This window comes from Schistocerca americana, chromosome 1 (assembly GCF_021461395.2).
Source record: "Schistocerca americana isolate TAMUIC-IGC-003095 chromosome 1, iqSchAmer2.1, whole genome shotgun sequence".
NCBI classification, from domain to species: Eukaryota; Metazoa; Arthropoda; class Insecta; order Orthoptera; family Acrididae; genus Schistocerca; species Schistocerca americana.
Genome location: NC_060119.1, coordinates 1,017,829,268 through 1,017,845,806, shown reverse-complemented (window position 1 = coordinate 1,017,845,806; position 16,539 = coordinate 1,017,829,268). Strand labels below are relative to the sequence as shown.

At 43.6% G+C, this 16,539-nt stretch overlaps 1 protein-coding gene across 1 annotated transcript in view; it reads left to right on the top strand.

Annotated features, from left to right (window-relative positions):
- Nucleotides 1–5,063: 5,063 nt before the first annotated feature.
- LOC124548964 (major facilitator superfamily domain-containing protein 6) overlaps nt 5,064–16,539 on the top strand; it is a 225,648-nt gene continuing 214,172 nt past the window's right edge. Inside the window, exon 1 of the mRNA XM_047125207.1 lies at nt 5,064–5,282. The gene's annotated coding sequence lies outside the window, so the exon portion shown is untranslated. The remainder of the gene's footprint in view (nt 5,283–16,539) is intronic.

Genomic DNA, 16,539 nt, shown 5'->3' with positions numbered 1-16,539 from the left:
GCTAAAAACTGTTGTGCAAAGAACGTCTGAACTAATCTACAGAGAGCAAAAACAAATCGACACAAAATTTAAACGGTTATTAAAATACAAGACTGCCTAGTAAATGCAGTAATGCTGCTACTTGCGCACTGCTGTCACACTGCTCGGCGGCGGAAGGAGACTACGCGATTTTACACTATTCAGGTACTAAAACGCGATGCTACAACTCTCAAATACTATAATACGCCCGAAATTTATGAATTAAACAATGCAAGTACCAAAAACACGCAAAGAAATTAAAAATTAAACTATGTAACAAATAAATGAGCTAGGAGTATACGACTTTCTGCTGGCAGCTGCTTATCCAACGACGGCAGGGAGCACACTGTCTTCGCAATATCCTTTCTTCCAGGAGTGCTAGTTCTGCAAGATTCGCAGGAGAGCTTCTGTGAAGTATGGAAGGTAGGAGACGAGGTACTGGCAGAATTGGAGCTGTGGGGAGGGGCCGTGAGTCGTGTTTGGGTAGGTCAGTTGGTAGAGCACCTGCCCCGAAAGGCAAAGTTCCCGAGTTCGAGTCTCGGTGTGGCACACAGTCTTAATCTGCCAGGAAGTTTCAATTCAGTCATTGTTAACAACACTGTTTGCCATGAAGGTACTGAAGAGCATGTCTCGCTCACGTGTCCACGATGGCGGGAACAACGATGAGATACCAACTGCGGTCTTAAATTTTACGAGGGCTTAGTACTTTAGTATTAACAAAATGGATCTATCCAGAGATGATATCGGGACCTTACTGCGTGTAATCGCTATAGAAGTGTGGTCGTTTCCTCATACCACTCTAAGTCACAGACATCATCTTATCCATTTCGAGCACATTATTGAAAACTGAAAATAATATCATTACTCATTTAATTTACTATATGCTCCACGATCCTGTGAAAATGTCAAAAACTTCCTAGGAAACAAAGCGAAAAGAAATACAAATAATTATTAATAGAGCCTAATAATGGAGTGTGGCACCATCTCTGTATTAATTTGTACCGTTGTTCACTCTACATCCCCGATAATTTTTTTCGTGCCTTATTGAACTCCCATATATAAATGAGCTTCAAACTTTTGATCACTTCACAAAGGAGTTAATGTGTCCAATAGATGACGTTAAACATGGAAGTGAGAAAAAAAGTTTAGAAAAGGTTTGAAGCAATGTTTAAAGTTTGTTGAAAGTCGCTAAGTGCAATCAAAATCAAACACTGGATGACAGTAGTCTGGGTAATATGCACTCCGTTCTAAACTAAACTGGTATTTCACGCATCACAATGCTTATAGCGTCATATATCCTGAACCATTTATCACACAATGGCATAATGCAGGTACATTCAGTAGAATATGTGGACATTGTCTGCAAAATGTGTTGCCAATGGCCGGCCGGAGTGGCCGAGCGGTTCTAGGCGCTACAGTCTGGAACCGCGCGATCGCTACGGTCGCAGGTTCGAATCCTGCCTCGGGCATGGATGTGTGTGATGTCCTTCGGTTAGTTAGGTTTAAGTAGTTCTAAGTTCTGGGGGACTCATGACCTCAGAAGTTAAGTCCCATAGTGCTCAGAGCCATTTGAACCATTTTTTGTGTTGCCAATGAAGTTACTAGCAAAGTAGTAATTAAAACTTCATATCTGATGCAAGAGTTATAGTGCATGAACAGCACAAATGTAGTAAGCGATAAACTTTTTCCTGTCGTAATTCGCGGGGGGTGTCAGGGAGAAAAAGTTTGGTTAAAGTTTGAAATTATTTGTAAAGTTTGCTAGATGTCGCCAATTGTTATCATTCTCAAATGCTGAAGGAATGTAGTCTGGATGCTTGCACGCTGTGGTTACGCTGCCAAGACATATACACAGTCTATAACTGTAATACTTGTCTTACTGGGTTAAACCTGTAACGTACTACATATTATATCTCTTAATGACTGTATCAGTGGTTCCCAACCTTTCTCAGACCATTACCTCTATGTGCAATCAGACATTGTCGTCTGTTGCTCCGCTACACCCACATTATCACCAGCTTTAGCACCCAATTAAACTGTAGAATGAAAGTCTTTCCTTGGAAATATTTTGTTTTTAAAATGATGAAAGATATTTAGTTTGTGTGTGTGTGTGTGTGTGTGTGTGTGTGTGTGTGTGTGTGTGAGAGAGAGAGAGAGAGAGAGAGAGAGTTTTACAAGGGGAGGCCGCCAATTGTGAAATTCAGATTCGATTCATACTGCGCATAATAAAAGCTCATGGCCAGAGGTGTAATGTGGCAAAGCACCAAGATGCACTTCTCAGCCGTTGTCGAGAAAATCGACAATTAAAAGAAACCGTTCCGATGAAATACTCTCTACGATTAATAGTTTTCTACAGCGTTGTGGCGCAGCGGTAAGCGCTCGGGTTCGTAATCCGAAGGTCGCCGGATCGAATCTCGCGCCATGCAACTTTTTTATTATTAGTTTTTTGTAATTCAAATATATATAAACTATTAATAAATTGCTTATGCATGTTGGTGAAGGCGGATCGCTCTCCAATTGTACCGCCTCCATTTTTCCGTTTTTTTAACAGGGTGTACCAAAACTCTCCCGTCCGCAGTGATTTTCGACGATGTTATAAGTTGCGCTAGGGACCGCATCTACCTTCTTTCGAAGTTAGCAGGCAACTACGCTGTTATGTGGCGGCTCGTTTCGGCCCATTCAACATCTGTCCTTCAAGTGTAACGAGCGAGTAACGGAGTTTATATTTCATACCTGCCACAGCGAATTTGTGTTCGTCGGGTCTCATTTCTAATTCGAACGTTTGACTTACGTTATACGTATTCGTTTCGGAATATCGTTTCTACGTCTTCCGTTAACTATACGTGGTTAACATTATGAAGACAATAACATTTGTGAAATACAACTTTGTTTGCGGAAAACATAATGCTGTTCGAAGTCGCCAGTTTTTCCACGACAAACGGCTCGAATCTCGCACCATGCAACTTTTTTTTTTAGTATTTGTTTTTTGTAATTCAGATGTAATATATAAGTTGCATGGTGCGAGATTCGAGCCGGTGACCTTCGGATTACAAACTCGAGCGCTTACTGCTGCGCCACGACGCTGTGGAAAATTATTAATCGTAGAGAGTATTTCTCCGCAACGGTTTCTTTTAACTCGATTTTCACGACAACGGCTGAGAAGTGCATCTTGGTGCTTTGCCACATTACACATCTGGCCATGAGCTTTTATTATGCGCAGTATGAATCGAATCTGAATTTCACAATTGGCGGCCTCCCCTTGTTAGAGCTACCCATATCTAACTACTTACATTGAGGGTAGACATACTTCCCATTCATTTCTCCTCTCCATTGCTGCACTTGTTTGACCTGCACACTGCAGGTCTGATTTTAAAATCAACAATCCTTACTATTCGTAAATCACTTGATTGCTGCACTCATTACTTCTGAACTGACAAAAATTTGAAGACTTCAGGCTATTAATGTTTTCTGTTTGATCACAGCCACTAACAGTAATAGTAATAGTAATAGTAATAGTAATAATATGCAGCATAAAATGTACTGGAGAACGATGAATACAAATTATACTGGAACAGAACCATTATAACATAAAACAACACCACATAACAAACCTGACATCATACTCACAAATAAAAAGAAGAAATTAACACACCTGATCGAAATATCCATACCCAATACAACAAATATACAGAAGATAACAGGAGAAAAAATTGAAAAATACATCCAACTGGCTGAGGAAGTCAAGGACATGTGGCATCAGGATAAAGTTGACATTATACCAATTACACTATTAACTACAGGAGTCATAACACACAATATCCACCAGTACATCAACGCAATACAGCTACATCCCAACGTATATATACAACTACAGCAATCTGTAATTATTGATACATGTTCAATTACCCGAAAGTTCCTAAATGCAGTGTAACATATACCGTACAGTTAAAAGGAAGTCACGCTTGATCAAGGTCCGCGTCACTTTCCATTTCTAACTAGACATAACGTCTGAAAGAGGAAAGAAATAATAATAATACTGTGTACAGCACTACAATAGCCCTTGTGTAGTGACTGCTGTGCTGTGCTGTCAATTAATTCATTTATCTGTTTCGAAGCGAGTAATGAAGCTACTTCTGGACTACTGCAGGTACTGTATACAACTTGGAGAACACATTTTTGAGATATTTAGGATTTGTTACGTACATGTCTCACTTTTATCATCAGCGATGTACAGGACAAAGCACAACATATGTGTGTAGTGGGTGGACTATGTGAGGAACGTGTAACCTCCTCCACATTAATGCTACTAATTGAGAAAAAATATTAATAATAACATACATATTCAGTATTAGAGTCTTACAAAATTGTGATAATAGTAGGGATCTTTTGAAAATAACTTAGTTTGAAACAGAATCGAATCGTTTAGTTTTTACTCCTCGGAAAATTTCGTTTTATCTCCCACTGGGTAATTACGCCCCAGTTTGGCGACCATTGGACTAGATTACGACAACATCTCAAATTTTTTAATTCACTCAAAAATCATACGAAATATTCATAAACAAATTTCTGTTGCCCCTGTAAGAAGCAACTTGCAGCTGTGCTAGCGTGCCATGAACCGAGTCAGTAACGTAGTACTACAGATATTTATGAGTGAAACAGTAAATGTTAAGTAAAGCTTCACATCTGCTATCTGCTTTCTGCGATCAACTAAAATTGTTTTTTATACGTATAACCTATTCTATAATGTATCACCACCATTTTTAATGGGTTTTCACCCAACGCAAGTCGATCACGAAGCTGTAGTTACGGAAAACGAGTGGTGCACACTCACGCAGTAAGCTCACCGCACTCACGACACTTAATAGTTGCGGTTGTGGGATACGAGCAGTGGCGCCCGTGTTGTGATGGCGGTGACCTCGGCAACTAATTGTGTCTCACAGCATGGGTTCTATTTAAAAACCGACGCTACGCCAGTGCTCCCGCCCACTAGAGATATCTGTGGTGCGTTCCGTGAACTAACGCTCCGTCTGCGCGTAATCAACTGCAATGGTCGGTTGAAGGAAGGCCACATTGAACGGCACTGCCTTCCGCATGCGCACATCGGCTGGCCGCTCCTGTGCCATCTTCTGACAGTCAGCTGTTGGGCGCGCATGCTCGCAGCACGTTGTGCGCTGCGATGGAACAACAGTCCCTTGTTTGACAGATCAGCTGACTGGCGGGGTCAACGGACAGCGACGGCCTTGACTCTGATCTGACCGCTTCGAGGGGTAAGTAGATGCAGCTGTTGCTCTAGTTCTTGTTGTCGGCGCTATTGGGAGCAGCGATGTGGCGTACTGCGGCGCTATTTTCGAAGTGACGCGAACTGGACGGCAGCCAGGTTATTGTTTCTTCTCTGCGTGATTTGTTGTTGCGCCAAAGTACTTCTGCTTTTCGTGTGGCTGTTAACTTATCACGCGTAGGGTTAGAGCCTCAAGTGGCGCGAGATACAGGCCGTGAATGAAGAAGCTGACCTGAACGATCTCGCTGCTACGAGGTATACACTACGGCACTGTATTGTATAGTTTCGTACAGTTGTGAGTCATTGACGAAGTGGTGGATTGTGTGGTGAACAACTGGATATAGGTGTGTTACTTTCGCCAACAATGCGCACCAGTGAACTAGACTTCGGTCTGACATGGTGAAAACATTGTCATTCAGAGTGAATTTGCACTTCCTGGCAGATTGAAACTGTGTGCCGGCCGAGGACTCTAACATGGAACTTTTGCCTTCCTTGGACAAATGCTTTGCCGACTGAGCTATCCATATTATTGTCAGACTAATCTTTGATTTCATCGTACTCAAATAATTTGTATGGAAACTACACATATTTCACAGTGCTTTTTCTTGTTTTATTTGCCAATATCAGACGTTTGTTCTTCGCGAGCCTGACAAGACATCGTTTAACAAACGTATAAACATGATAGTCATGCCTTATTTGTTGCTTACGTTCCTCTATAATGCGGACGGTGACTGATGGAGGTATAGAAACCCCTTGAATGAGAATAGATCCTAACAGGAATAGCTGTACCACAGCAGGGGGAGAGGGGTGGACAGGATTGTGTGCTGGTGTTTTTGAAGAACTTGCTCCATATTGTTACTTAATGTATAAAGCTGTTCGTAGCACAGTACAGGACTGAAACAGGGAACTCTGGGTCCGCAAAATTCAGAAATCACCTTAGGATTAGCTACGGTGAAAGGATTTTTTTCGCCCAGTTACGTCATTTAGGTAAGCACTATGTTACTTCGTTATTCGCTTTCGTTGCGTGAGGTAGGTGGAAATGGACATTTCCCACGTATCTGTAAGGAGAGTTGTAATGCTTTTCCAGACCTTTTGCTACTTCTTGCCTTCTTTATCAAATCCCGTGTCTTTCAATTTGCCAAAGTGGCAATATTGAGCTTTAAACATTGATCTGTAATACCATGTATACAGCGGCCTACGTCAAGTAAGGATGTAGATCTTACTTTAAGTTACTGTTAAGGTAGATGTAAAAGATTTGAAGGCAAATGAAAAGGGGGCAATTTAAATTCTTGATCTCTGTCGCAGTGTATGAGGGTAATGCACTGTCCGCTGAACTTTGGTGATACCATCAACTGGCCAGTGTTTTGTATGAGGAGATAGTGTTATCTTAAGGTAAACACTTGACCAAGCCGCAACTCCTGACAGCTGAGTGGAAGCGGAAGACCAAGCTGAACAACATCTCTTTACTCAAAGCACTGGATGAGCCTTTATTCACCACTTAACGGCCAGAGAATATCGAGCAACAAATGGGACCATTCGAAATTTCCTTGCTGCATCCCTTATCAGGCTCTGAGCACTATGAGACTTAACATCTGAGGTCATCAGTCCCCTAGAACTCAGAACTACTTAAACCTATCTAACCTAAGGACATCACACACATCGATGGCCGAGGCAGGATTCGAACCTGCGACCGTAGCTGTCGCGCGGTTCCAGACAGAAGCGCCTAGAACCGCTCGGCCCTTACCAGGCTGCAAAAGTTGAAGATTTATCATGGGTGGCATCTAGAAATCGTAGTCTCTTCCATCATAGATATCCCGATTTCCTGTATACCCATCTTCAGTAACCCAGAAGTTCATCGATTTTTGACCAAAGGTGCCAGTTCTGCGTAAGTAAAATTTTGGTCATACGGGCGAGACTGTGGCATCAAAATTCGCCGAGGCAGGGAGCAGATAAGATGCCAAAAGCCTCAGTGACATTGTGATAAACTGGCTCTTATGAAGGTGTGATACCTGATGGTGTGATACGCTATCAGACAGCTATTGGGTGAGTGGCAAACACCACCATGTTGCTGGAACCACACCGAAACGGTAAGTGTGTTACTTGTTCCAAATGCGTCAGGGCATAGCAGAAACGTTGTAGCTGTAACCGAGATTCGAGTATTTTGATATGCAAGATGATGACATACGTTTACTAAATAGCAGTGAATAGGTAACGTATAGTTTGACATTTGTGAAATTCCGATGGTTTTTCTGCAAGTAAGATCCATTTTTTCGCAAATGATGACAATTCTGTTGTTTGCTTGACGTGTAACAGCTGAATGATTCAGTTGCAATCGGTGATCTCTACACTAAGCAGAGACAACTGTTCGCAGTACTATTATGAACGTTGACTTTAAAAGGGCTGCGTCTTCTCTAAATCTCGTCGTATGTGATATTTGTGCTCTGACCTGTTTGCTGCGCACAAAAACAAACTCTAGTTTGTTCCTATTTGTGGACAAAATTTCCGATATTGTTCAAGGATACAGGTACTTCGTGATTATTTTGGTATAAGGGATCGGGTGCCTCTGATGGCTCGTTACAGATAGTTACATCTCGTTTGATTTCTTACCTTCACATCTTTGACTCTGTACCGCATTGAAAATATCGACACAACAGTGCAAATGTCGACGGTATGACCCGCATCTCTAGTTCCATTCACTCGCGGTATCTGCTGTTGAGAACTGTAACGCCCACTTCACTCTTCGCCCTCAGACTTGATTCATTACTGCTATTTCCTCACTCTGGTTTATTGATCCTGTAATTTTACTTTACGTTAACAGTGACACACAGCAGTATGGACAGGTTTTCTGATGAAAAGTTGTACGAAGTCCACTTCGTGTGTTGATTCACGGTATGCAGAACAGACAAAAACGCAATGCCGAGTTGTTCCCGTGGTGACGGCAACCAAATCTCAGTACTTGGGCGTTGAGAGTAGTTGCACTGATCCATGTTTTATGCTGTACATTTTACTGATTGCGTATTACATTGTTGTGGAAGTATTTTTACATAAACAAAGATATTTATGGTAACAAACTGAATTACTCATAATTACTTTACCACTCTACAGCGAACCTTTGGGACATCACTTGCGTCAGATACAAAAAAAAAAATCTCTGGACGAACTCCGAAATTTTGACGGTTAAGTCCAGGTTCACGTTACCTATATGCCAAATGAGGCGAAGTGTTGCACATTTTAATAGAGCAGGCGTGAAGTTCATGATCAAACCAGTGGAAGTTTTATGTTTAGAGATTGAAGGTGCAAGTGGAAAATTTGTACCAAGGCGGGTTTGATTATCGACCTTGGTATAAATTTGCACTCGCCGCTTCAGTCTAAACACATAAATCATGTCTGTGTGAGACCAGTTAAGTGTCTGAACTGGTGTCATTTCATTTGAGTGTAAATGTATCCATAATCAGCTGAGTAACTTCACGAATATTTCCCAGAAATGCATAGGACAGTTCTTCTTGAAACTATAAATTCAGACTGGATTGTCGCTAAAGTTAGGTGCCAGAAATGTGAGCCAAGTTTCACGAACGAAACCGGCTTGTTACGAGAGACGATCTTGTGCATCATTAAAACCAGAAATGATCAGAATCGAAGTGTTTGAAATTTAGTTTTATAGAAGAGTTTCGAAAATGAAGTAGACGTTAGGTACGAGGAGGTATTCATCTCCATACATACTCCGCAAGTCACCGTATGGTGTATGGCGAAGGTTGCCTTTTACCGCTACTGGTCTTTTAATTTGCTGTTCCATTCGCAAATGGAGCGAGGGACAGACGACTGTCTATATGCATCGGTACTATAATTTCTCTCGTTTTCGCGGTCCTTTGCAGGAAATGAATTTGGGTGGCAGTAGAAGCGTTGTGCGGTCAGCTAAAAATGCCATTTCTCTAAATTTTCTCAATAGTATTTCACAGAAAGAGCGTTTTCTTCTCTCCAGCAATTCCCATTTAGGTTCACGAAGCATCTCCGTAACACTTGTGTGTTGATCGAATCTGCCGGTAACAAACCAGCACGCCTCTGAACTGCTTCGATGTCTTTAATCGGACCCGGTTGGGATCCCAAACACTCGAAGAGTACTCAGGAATGGGTCACAATTTAACAGGTTCAGAATAAGGAAGTACTCAGTGACAGGACAGGACAGGACAGGACAGGACAGCTAACGTAGCGACAACGAATCAGAACACGGGTTAGCTCACCCTCTCAGTCCTGTGTACAGTTGTCACATCGCTCTGTTACCTCAGTTGCGGACGACAACTGTGTCGTACAACATTTGTGATTTCTTTTTTCCTTTTTCTGTGCGGTATGTTTCTTACGGGGTGTGTGAAGCTGAGAAGACAGCTATGAACCTGCAAAGCGAACTCAGAATTGCAGACATAATATTTATTACGTCTCTGAGATACATAGAAAAACCACTGCACGTTAAAAGGGAACGTACTCAGTAGGGAACTGCGCAACTGCTCCCGCTTCCAGAGCCATATTTTGCTTGCACCTAACAGCAAACCGCAACATTCCCCCTTTCCTTGCGCAACTGTCCATCGCTTTGTTATTCTCACCCGGGTGTCCTGTTTCGTATGCGGTCTCCTTCATACACTACTGGCCATTAGAATTGCTACACCACGAAGATGACGTGCTACAGACGCGAAACTTAACCGACAGGAAGATGATGCTGTGATATGCAAATGATTAGCTTTTCAGAGCATTCACACAAGGTTGGCGCCGGTGGCGACACCTACAAGTGCTGACATGAGGAAAGTTTCCAACCGATTTCTCATACACAAACAGCAGCTGAGCGGCGTTGCCTGGTGAAACGTTGTTGTGATGCCTCGTGTAAGGAGGAGAAATGCGTACCATCACGTTTCCGACTTTGATAAAGGTCGGATTGTAGCTTATCGCGATTGTGGTTTACCGTATCGCGACATTGCTGCTCGCGTTGGTCGAGATCCAATGACTGTTAGCTGAATATGGAATCGGTGGGTTCAGGAGGGTAATACGGAACGCCGTGCTGGATCACAACGGCCTCGTATCACTAGCAGTCGAGATGACAGGCATCTTATCCGCATGGCTGTAACGGATCGTGCAGCCACGTCTCGATCCATGAGTCAACAGATGGGGACGTTTGCTAGACAACAACCATCTGCACGAACAGTTGGACGACGTTTGCAGCAGCATGGACTATCAGCTTGGAGACCATGACTGCGGTTACCCTTGACTCTGCATCACACACAGGAGCGCCTGCGACGGTGTACTCAACAACGAACCTGGGTGCACGAATGGCAAAACGTCGTTTTTTCGGATGAATCCAGGTTCTGTTTACAGCAGCATGATGGTCGCACCCATGTTTGGCGACTTCGCGGTGAACGCACATTGGAATCGCGTATTCGTCATCGCCATACTGGCGTTTGACCTGGCGTGATGGTATGGGGTGCCATTGGTTACACGTCTCGGTGACCTCATGTTCGCATTGACGGCACTTTGAACAGTGGACGTTACATTTCAGATGTGTTACGACCCGTGGCTCTACCCTTCATTCGATCCCTGTGAAACCCTACATTTCAGCAGGATAATGCACGACCGCATATTGCAGGTCCAGTACTGGCCTTTCTGGATACAGAAAATGTTCGACTGCTGCCCTGGCCAGCACATTCTCCAGATCTCTGACCAACTGAAAACGTCTAGTCAATGGTGGCCGAGCAACTGGCTCGTCACAATATGCCAGTCACTACTCTTGTTGAACTGTGGTATCCTGTTGATTAACTGTGGTATCGTGTTGAAGCTGCATGGGCAGCTGTACGTGTACACGCTACCCAAGCTCTGTTTGACTCAATGCCCAGGCGTATCAAGGCCGTTATTACGGCCAGAGGTGGTTGTTCTGGGTACTGATTTCTCAAGATCTATGCACCCAAATTGTGTGAAAAAATAATCACATGTCAGTTCTAGTATATTTGTCCAATGAATATCTGCATTTCTTCTTGGTATAGCAATTTTAATGGCCAGTAGTGTAGATGAGCTAAAATTCTCTCAAGAAACCAAAGAAGACCATTCGCCTTCCCTACTACCATTCTTGATTGCTCTTTCTGATTCATATCGTTTTTCAACGTTACGCTTAAATATAAAGCTGTGACGTTAAGTCACGTAGGAGGCTGTCGACCATTCTAATAAATATGCATATATCTGTAATAAGCTGACTAGATCGCATAAAAAGTCTTACAGCGGATGAAGAACAATTTTATTGATCACAAAGTATGCGTGACTTTGTACTTGGATTTGGTTGGTTGATTTGGGGGAGTGGACCGAACAGTGAGGTCATAGGTCCCATCGGGTTAGGAAAGCATAGGGAAGGACGTCGGCTGTGCCCTTTCAAAGGAACCATCCCGGCATTTGCCTGAAGCGATTTAGGGAAATCACGAAGAACCTAAATCAGGATGGCCGAACTCTGCTTTCAACAGTCGTCCTCCCGAATGCGGGTCCAGTGTGCTAACCACTTCGCCACCTCGTTCGGTGTTGGATTTCTGAAGATGGCAATAATTCCGAAACGCCTCATGGATACTCAGAGTTCAAAGTCAATCACACTTTGTGATCCAAAAAATAATTCTTCACCTGCTGTGTCTTTTTATGCGATCTAGCCAGCTTAACTACAGATCTACGCATATGTGACTGTAGGCTTTCCCGGCGTAAACTATTGATGAAGGTTTCTCGAGTCTCCAGCCGGGTGGTAGCGTTGATATCTCGCGACGTTTCGGGAAGTGTCATACTACCCATCTTCTGACGAAGACACTTCCCGAAACGTCGCGAGATATCAACGCTACCACCCGGCTGGAGACTCGAGAAACCTTCATTAACAGATCTACGCATAGTTACGCCTAGATATTTAATCGATCTGACTGTGTCGAGCAGCATACCGGGAATACTGTATTCGAACATTGCAGAGTGGTTTTTCTTAGTCGTCTGGATTAACACTTTTTTTCTACGTCTAGAGCAAGCTGCCATTTATGCACCAGGTATAAATTCTGTCAGTCATTCTGCATCCTTGTGCAGTTACCTTGTGTCAGATCATTCATGTATATAGAGAATAAGAGAGGCCGTATCACAGTTCCCTGGGCCACTCCAGACGATACCGTCTGCTCGATCAATAAGGAAAAAGGTATGTGGAAAACATTAGGTAGGGGAAGTGACAAGATGATAAGGCATATGTTAAGACATCAGGGAATAGCCCCTATGGTACTAGACGGTAAAAACTGTAGAGGAATACAGATGTTGCAATATATGCAACAAATAATTGAGGACATTGCTTACAAATGATAATCTGAGATGAAAAATTTGCTCAGGAAAGGAAGTCGTGGTGGGTCGCATGAAACGAGTCGGGAGACTGGTGACCAAAAATGCAAACCACGCTACATGGTACCCGTCGTCTATTCTCAACAGCGCAGAGAGTTCACTACAACGTTTAATGCCATTATTAGTGTGTTCTTGAGGCAAAAACTCGTTAAATAGTAGGGCTTCTCTTTGCCCTTAGAAATCTGTTTTTATATTATTGGATGTAAATTAGAAATATAGGACGGTTCAAAATTCCCATTACAGACTTCTATGGGTTGTAGAGGGGACTTAGTAGATGAAGTTTTGATAAGAAGCCCATGTCCGGAAATTTAGAGTTTGGACATAAAATAAGTTTGACGATCGGAACACTTCACGTTGCGCACATAAGCTGAGAGGAGGGGTCGTCTCAGTCCCTGTTGTAATTGTGACGTCACGTAACAGCGTTCAGCTACAGCAGCGGCTGCGAGAAATTGTTCCATTTGAGACAAGGAGAGTTGGCTGTGTTGCTCCATGCACGCGCTGCAGCGTCGATTATAGAGGACGTTCTTCGTCACGTAGAAGAGAACCCGAGGATGAGTTCTCGAAACATTGCCCTTGCCATGTACTCCGCGGCACTCAGGTCAGAGCTCATTGCCTGCGCTGTGTGTGGTCCATGAAGCGGGAGATTTGAAGGTGATCCGATACTCAGATTGCTTTACGGGGTGACAGTTATTGAACTATATCAAATAAAATCGTCATAACTTCTAAACATTTGAGTTAGGACGTTCAAACTGCACGGTTAGCCGCGGGGCATGATGGGAATTAGTATGCGCATGCATGCGACGAAGCTCACTTTCATTTGGATGGGCTCGTCAATAAGCAAAATTGGTGCATCTGGGCGACCGAGAATCCGCATTTCGCGAACGAGAAATCTCTTTACCCTCAAAGGATGACTGTGTGGTGTGCAGTGTCCAGTCACGGAATAATCGTGCGATGTTCCTTGATGGCATGGTGACTGCCGAACGGTACGTGAAGGTTTTGAAAGACGATTTCATTCCTATTACCCAAACTGACCCTGATTTAGATAAGATGTGGTTCGTGCAAGACGGAGCTCGACCCCATCGAAGCAGGAGTGTGATGTCCTGGAGGAGCACTTTGGGGACCGCATTCTGGCTCTGGGGTACCAAGAGGCCTCTAGCATGGGGCTCTATTGGCCGCCACTTTCTCCGGATCTGAACACACGCGACTCCTTTTTGTGGGGTAAACTGAAGACAAGGCGTACAGCAGTAACCCCAAAACCATTGCTGAGCTGAAACCAGCCACTCAGAAGGTCATCGGCAGCATCGGTGTTCAGACACTTCAGCAAGTCATGCAGAATTTCGTCATTCGTCTGCGCCACATCATCGCTAACGATGGCAGGCATATCGAACATGTCATACCCTAAATCCGACTATCAGTAGTGACACTTTCATGTTGAATAAAGTGTGTGTATGCCGTAGTTCTTCACTACTTTTCGTTTTTCTAATAGAAATGGCACATTCCCGGACATGGATTCCTGATTAAAAATTCATCTACTAATTCCCCTCTACAATCCCCAGAAGCCTGTAATAGGAATTTTGAATCAACCTGTAAAGAACACTTTTGTTTACGGAGACTGATAAGATGGCAGTCCATTTTACTAATGTGTGTTAGTGAGCTAGCCCGCTTCAGTGCAGTCCATTTTATCATCTTCTTCCGCCACAGTACAAAGTTCGCTCTTGACTGGATTTGAATCCCGCATGGCCTATTTCAACTCATCATTTCGGCCTACAAGACCTCAGTGGGGTCCCATTCGAATCGTGGAGAGTTAGACAGACAACGGAGGAACAACTGTGCCCACAACAGTGGGAAAAAGGTTAAAAAATGTTTCAAATGGCTCTGAGCACTATGGGGCTTAACATCGGAGGCCATCATTCCCCTAGAACTACTTAAACCTAACTAACCTAAGTACATCACACACGTCCATGCCCGAGGCAGGATTCGAACCTGCGACCGTAACAATCGCACGGTTCCGGACTGAAGCGCCTAGAATCGCTCGGCCACCGCGGCCGGCGGAAAAAGGTCACTTCCATGTTAGTAGACTTAAGCATTAACACTGCGAGTAGAGCTACAGTCAGTCGTAAGTCCTGCCCAACATTTGCTAAGGGATACAGCACTCCTGCTGCCCTCTTTACGCAGAGATCAGCGTATTCCTGTAATTAAAAGTATAGCCCCTTAAACAATCAAAGGCAGTTTTCCGCTCCGATTAATAAAGAATGCGAGTAATCCACGATCAGAAAGGGAGATACGGGCAGTCTAGACTTCAGCCTCGCTGGCTGTTGACTGTTTGGTGCGGCCGTGGACGAGCAGTGGGAGCCAGACGAGCCAATATTTGAACAGCAGGCGTCATGCTCGTGTTGGCTCATCTGACACCGCGACACACATCTCCCCTCTCGCTCACTACCACAGCCCCCTCGGCATGACGTTACCACTCGAGTGTTCATTAAACACAGCAATGAGTCCTCGTTACTCTCGAAAATTTGACGGTGTATCATACAACTCTAAGCGAGGCTGTGATTACAGTTGACACACATTAGTAAGCAGGGTTGTAGTAAGATGACGTAAAATTTTCGATTGGACCATAGTTATGTTTATTATTTCTTGGTTGCTGCTTTTAACCCTCCCGGGTAGCCGTGCGTGTTAATGCGCCGTTTTCGGCATGGGAAGTGCGCCGGCTACGGGTCGAGTCCGCCCGGCGTATTAATGGCGAGGGTCTGTTTGCTGACCAGTTGGGATGTGGTTTTCAGGCGGTTTCCCACATCCCATGAGGTGAATGCCGGGCTGGTACCGAAGTCCCGCCTCAGTTAACAGATTTGAAAACATTTACAAAACTTACTCAGATGGCGACAGGAAGGGCATCTGGCAACTCCTTAAAGCAGCAGTCGTCAAACTTTTTAGCTCAAGTGCCAATACCGACATTGTTTGGGAGCACCTCGAGCTGCAGATGCACCCATATTTTTATTAATTAGGTTATTATGACCTGCCAATAGACTTCTTGTAGAAAGGGCGCGAGTAGTTGGTCGCCAGTACCCAAATTGGTGCCGTTCAGAACGCTTTATGTCGACTGTTTTATGTTTCAAATTGGTGCAATCCTCAGTGTTGTGTTGTCTGTGTGACCGAATGATTAATCGATTAATAAATATATTGTGCAATAAGAGACAAGATCACAAGTGTTTACTTAATTTAATTTAATATTCCCTGCTGCAACTGTGTACCGCATCTGAAGATGACTGTCTCTGGATTCATGTGAAATTTTTGCCTTAGTAGCTGATCATTAAGAGATACACGCCTATGAGTTGTCAGCGCTGGAAGACACACCCCGAATCCCACAAGGTTAAATCCATCTGACCCTGCACCCAGCTTCGCCCCTTAGGTGATGCGCAAATTTTCGCTCGTCTCCTTCAGTATATTTCTGGTTAGATGCTTCAGTTAGGTACAGCCAACAGTCGCAAACTGGGTTTATTCTTGAACGGTTTCAGTTATACATGAGTTATCCTTCTTCCAAAGCCAGTAAACATCAACACCTGTTACAAATGGAGAGGTATGTTCGAAACCTGTAGAAAATAAACACGCATTCGCAGCTGTTGACTATTCCTGACTCCTTCGTCGAATAAAAGTATTGGGCAGTTGTTTACAATGGTTAGCTAGTTTTAGAACATTAAAATCCTCCAATATCGGGAATAATAATTTTAAATTGCTACTTTATTTATCCCTCTCCCCCTTGCTGTAACCGGCCAGTTTTACATTGCTCATAGCCGAATTCACCAACGTTAATTAGAATTAAGCACATGTTAAAATATTACTTTCTGTATAACTATTTTTGTTTATCATTG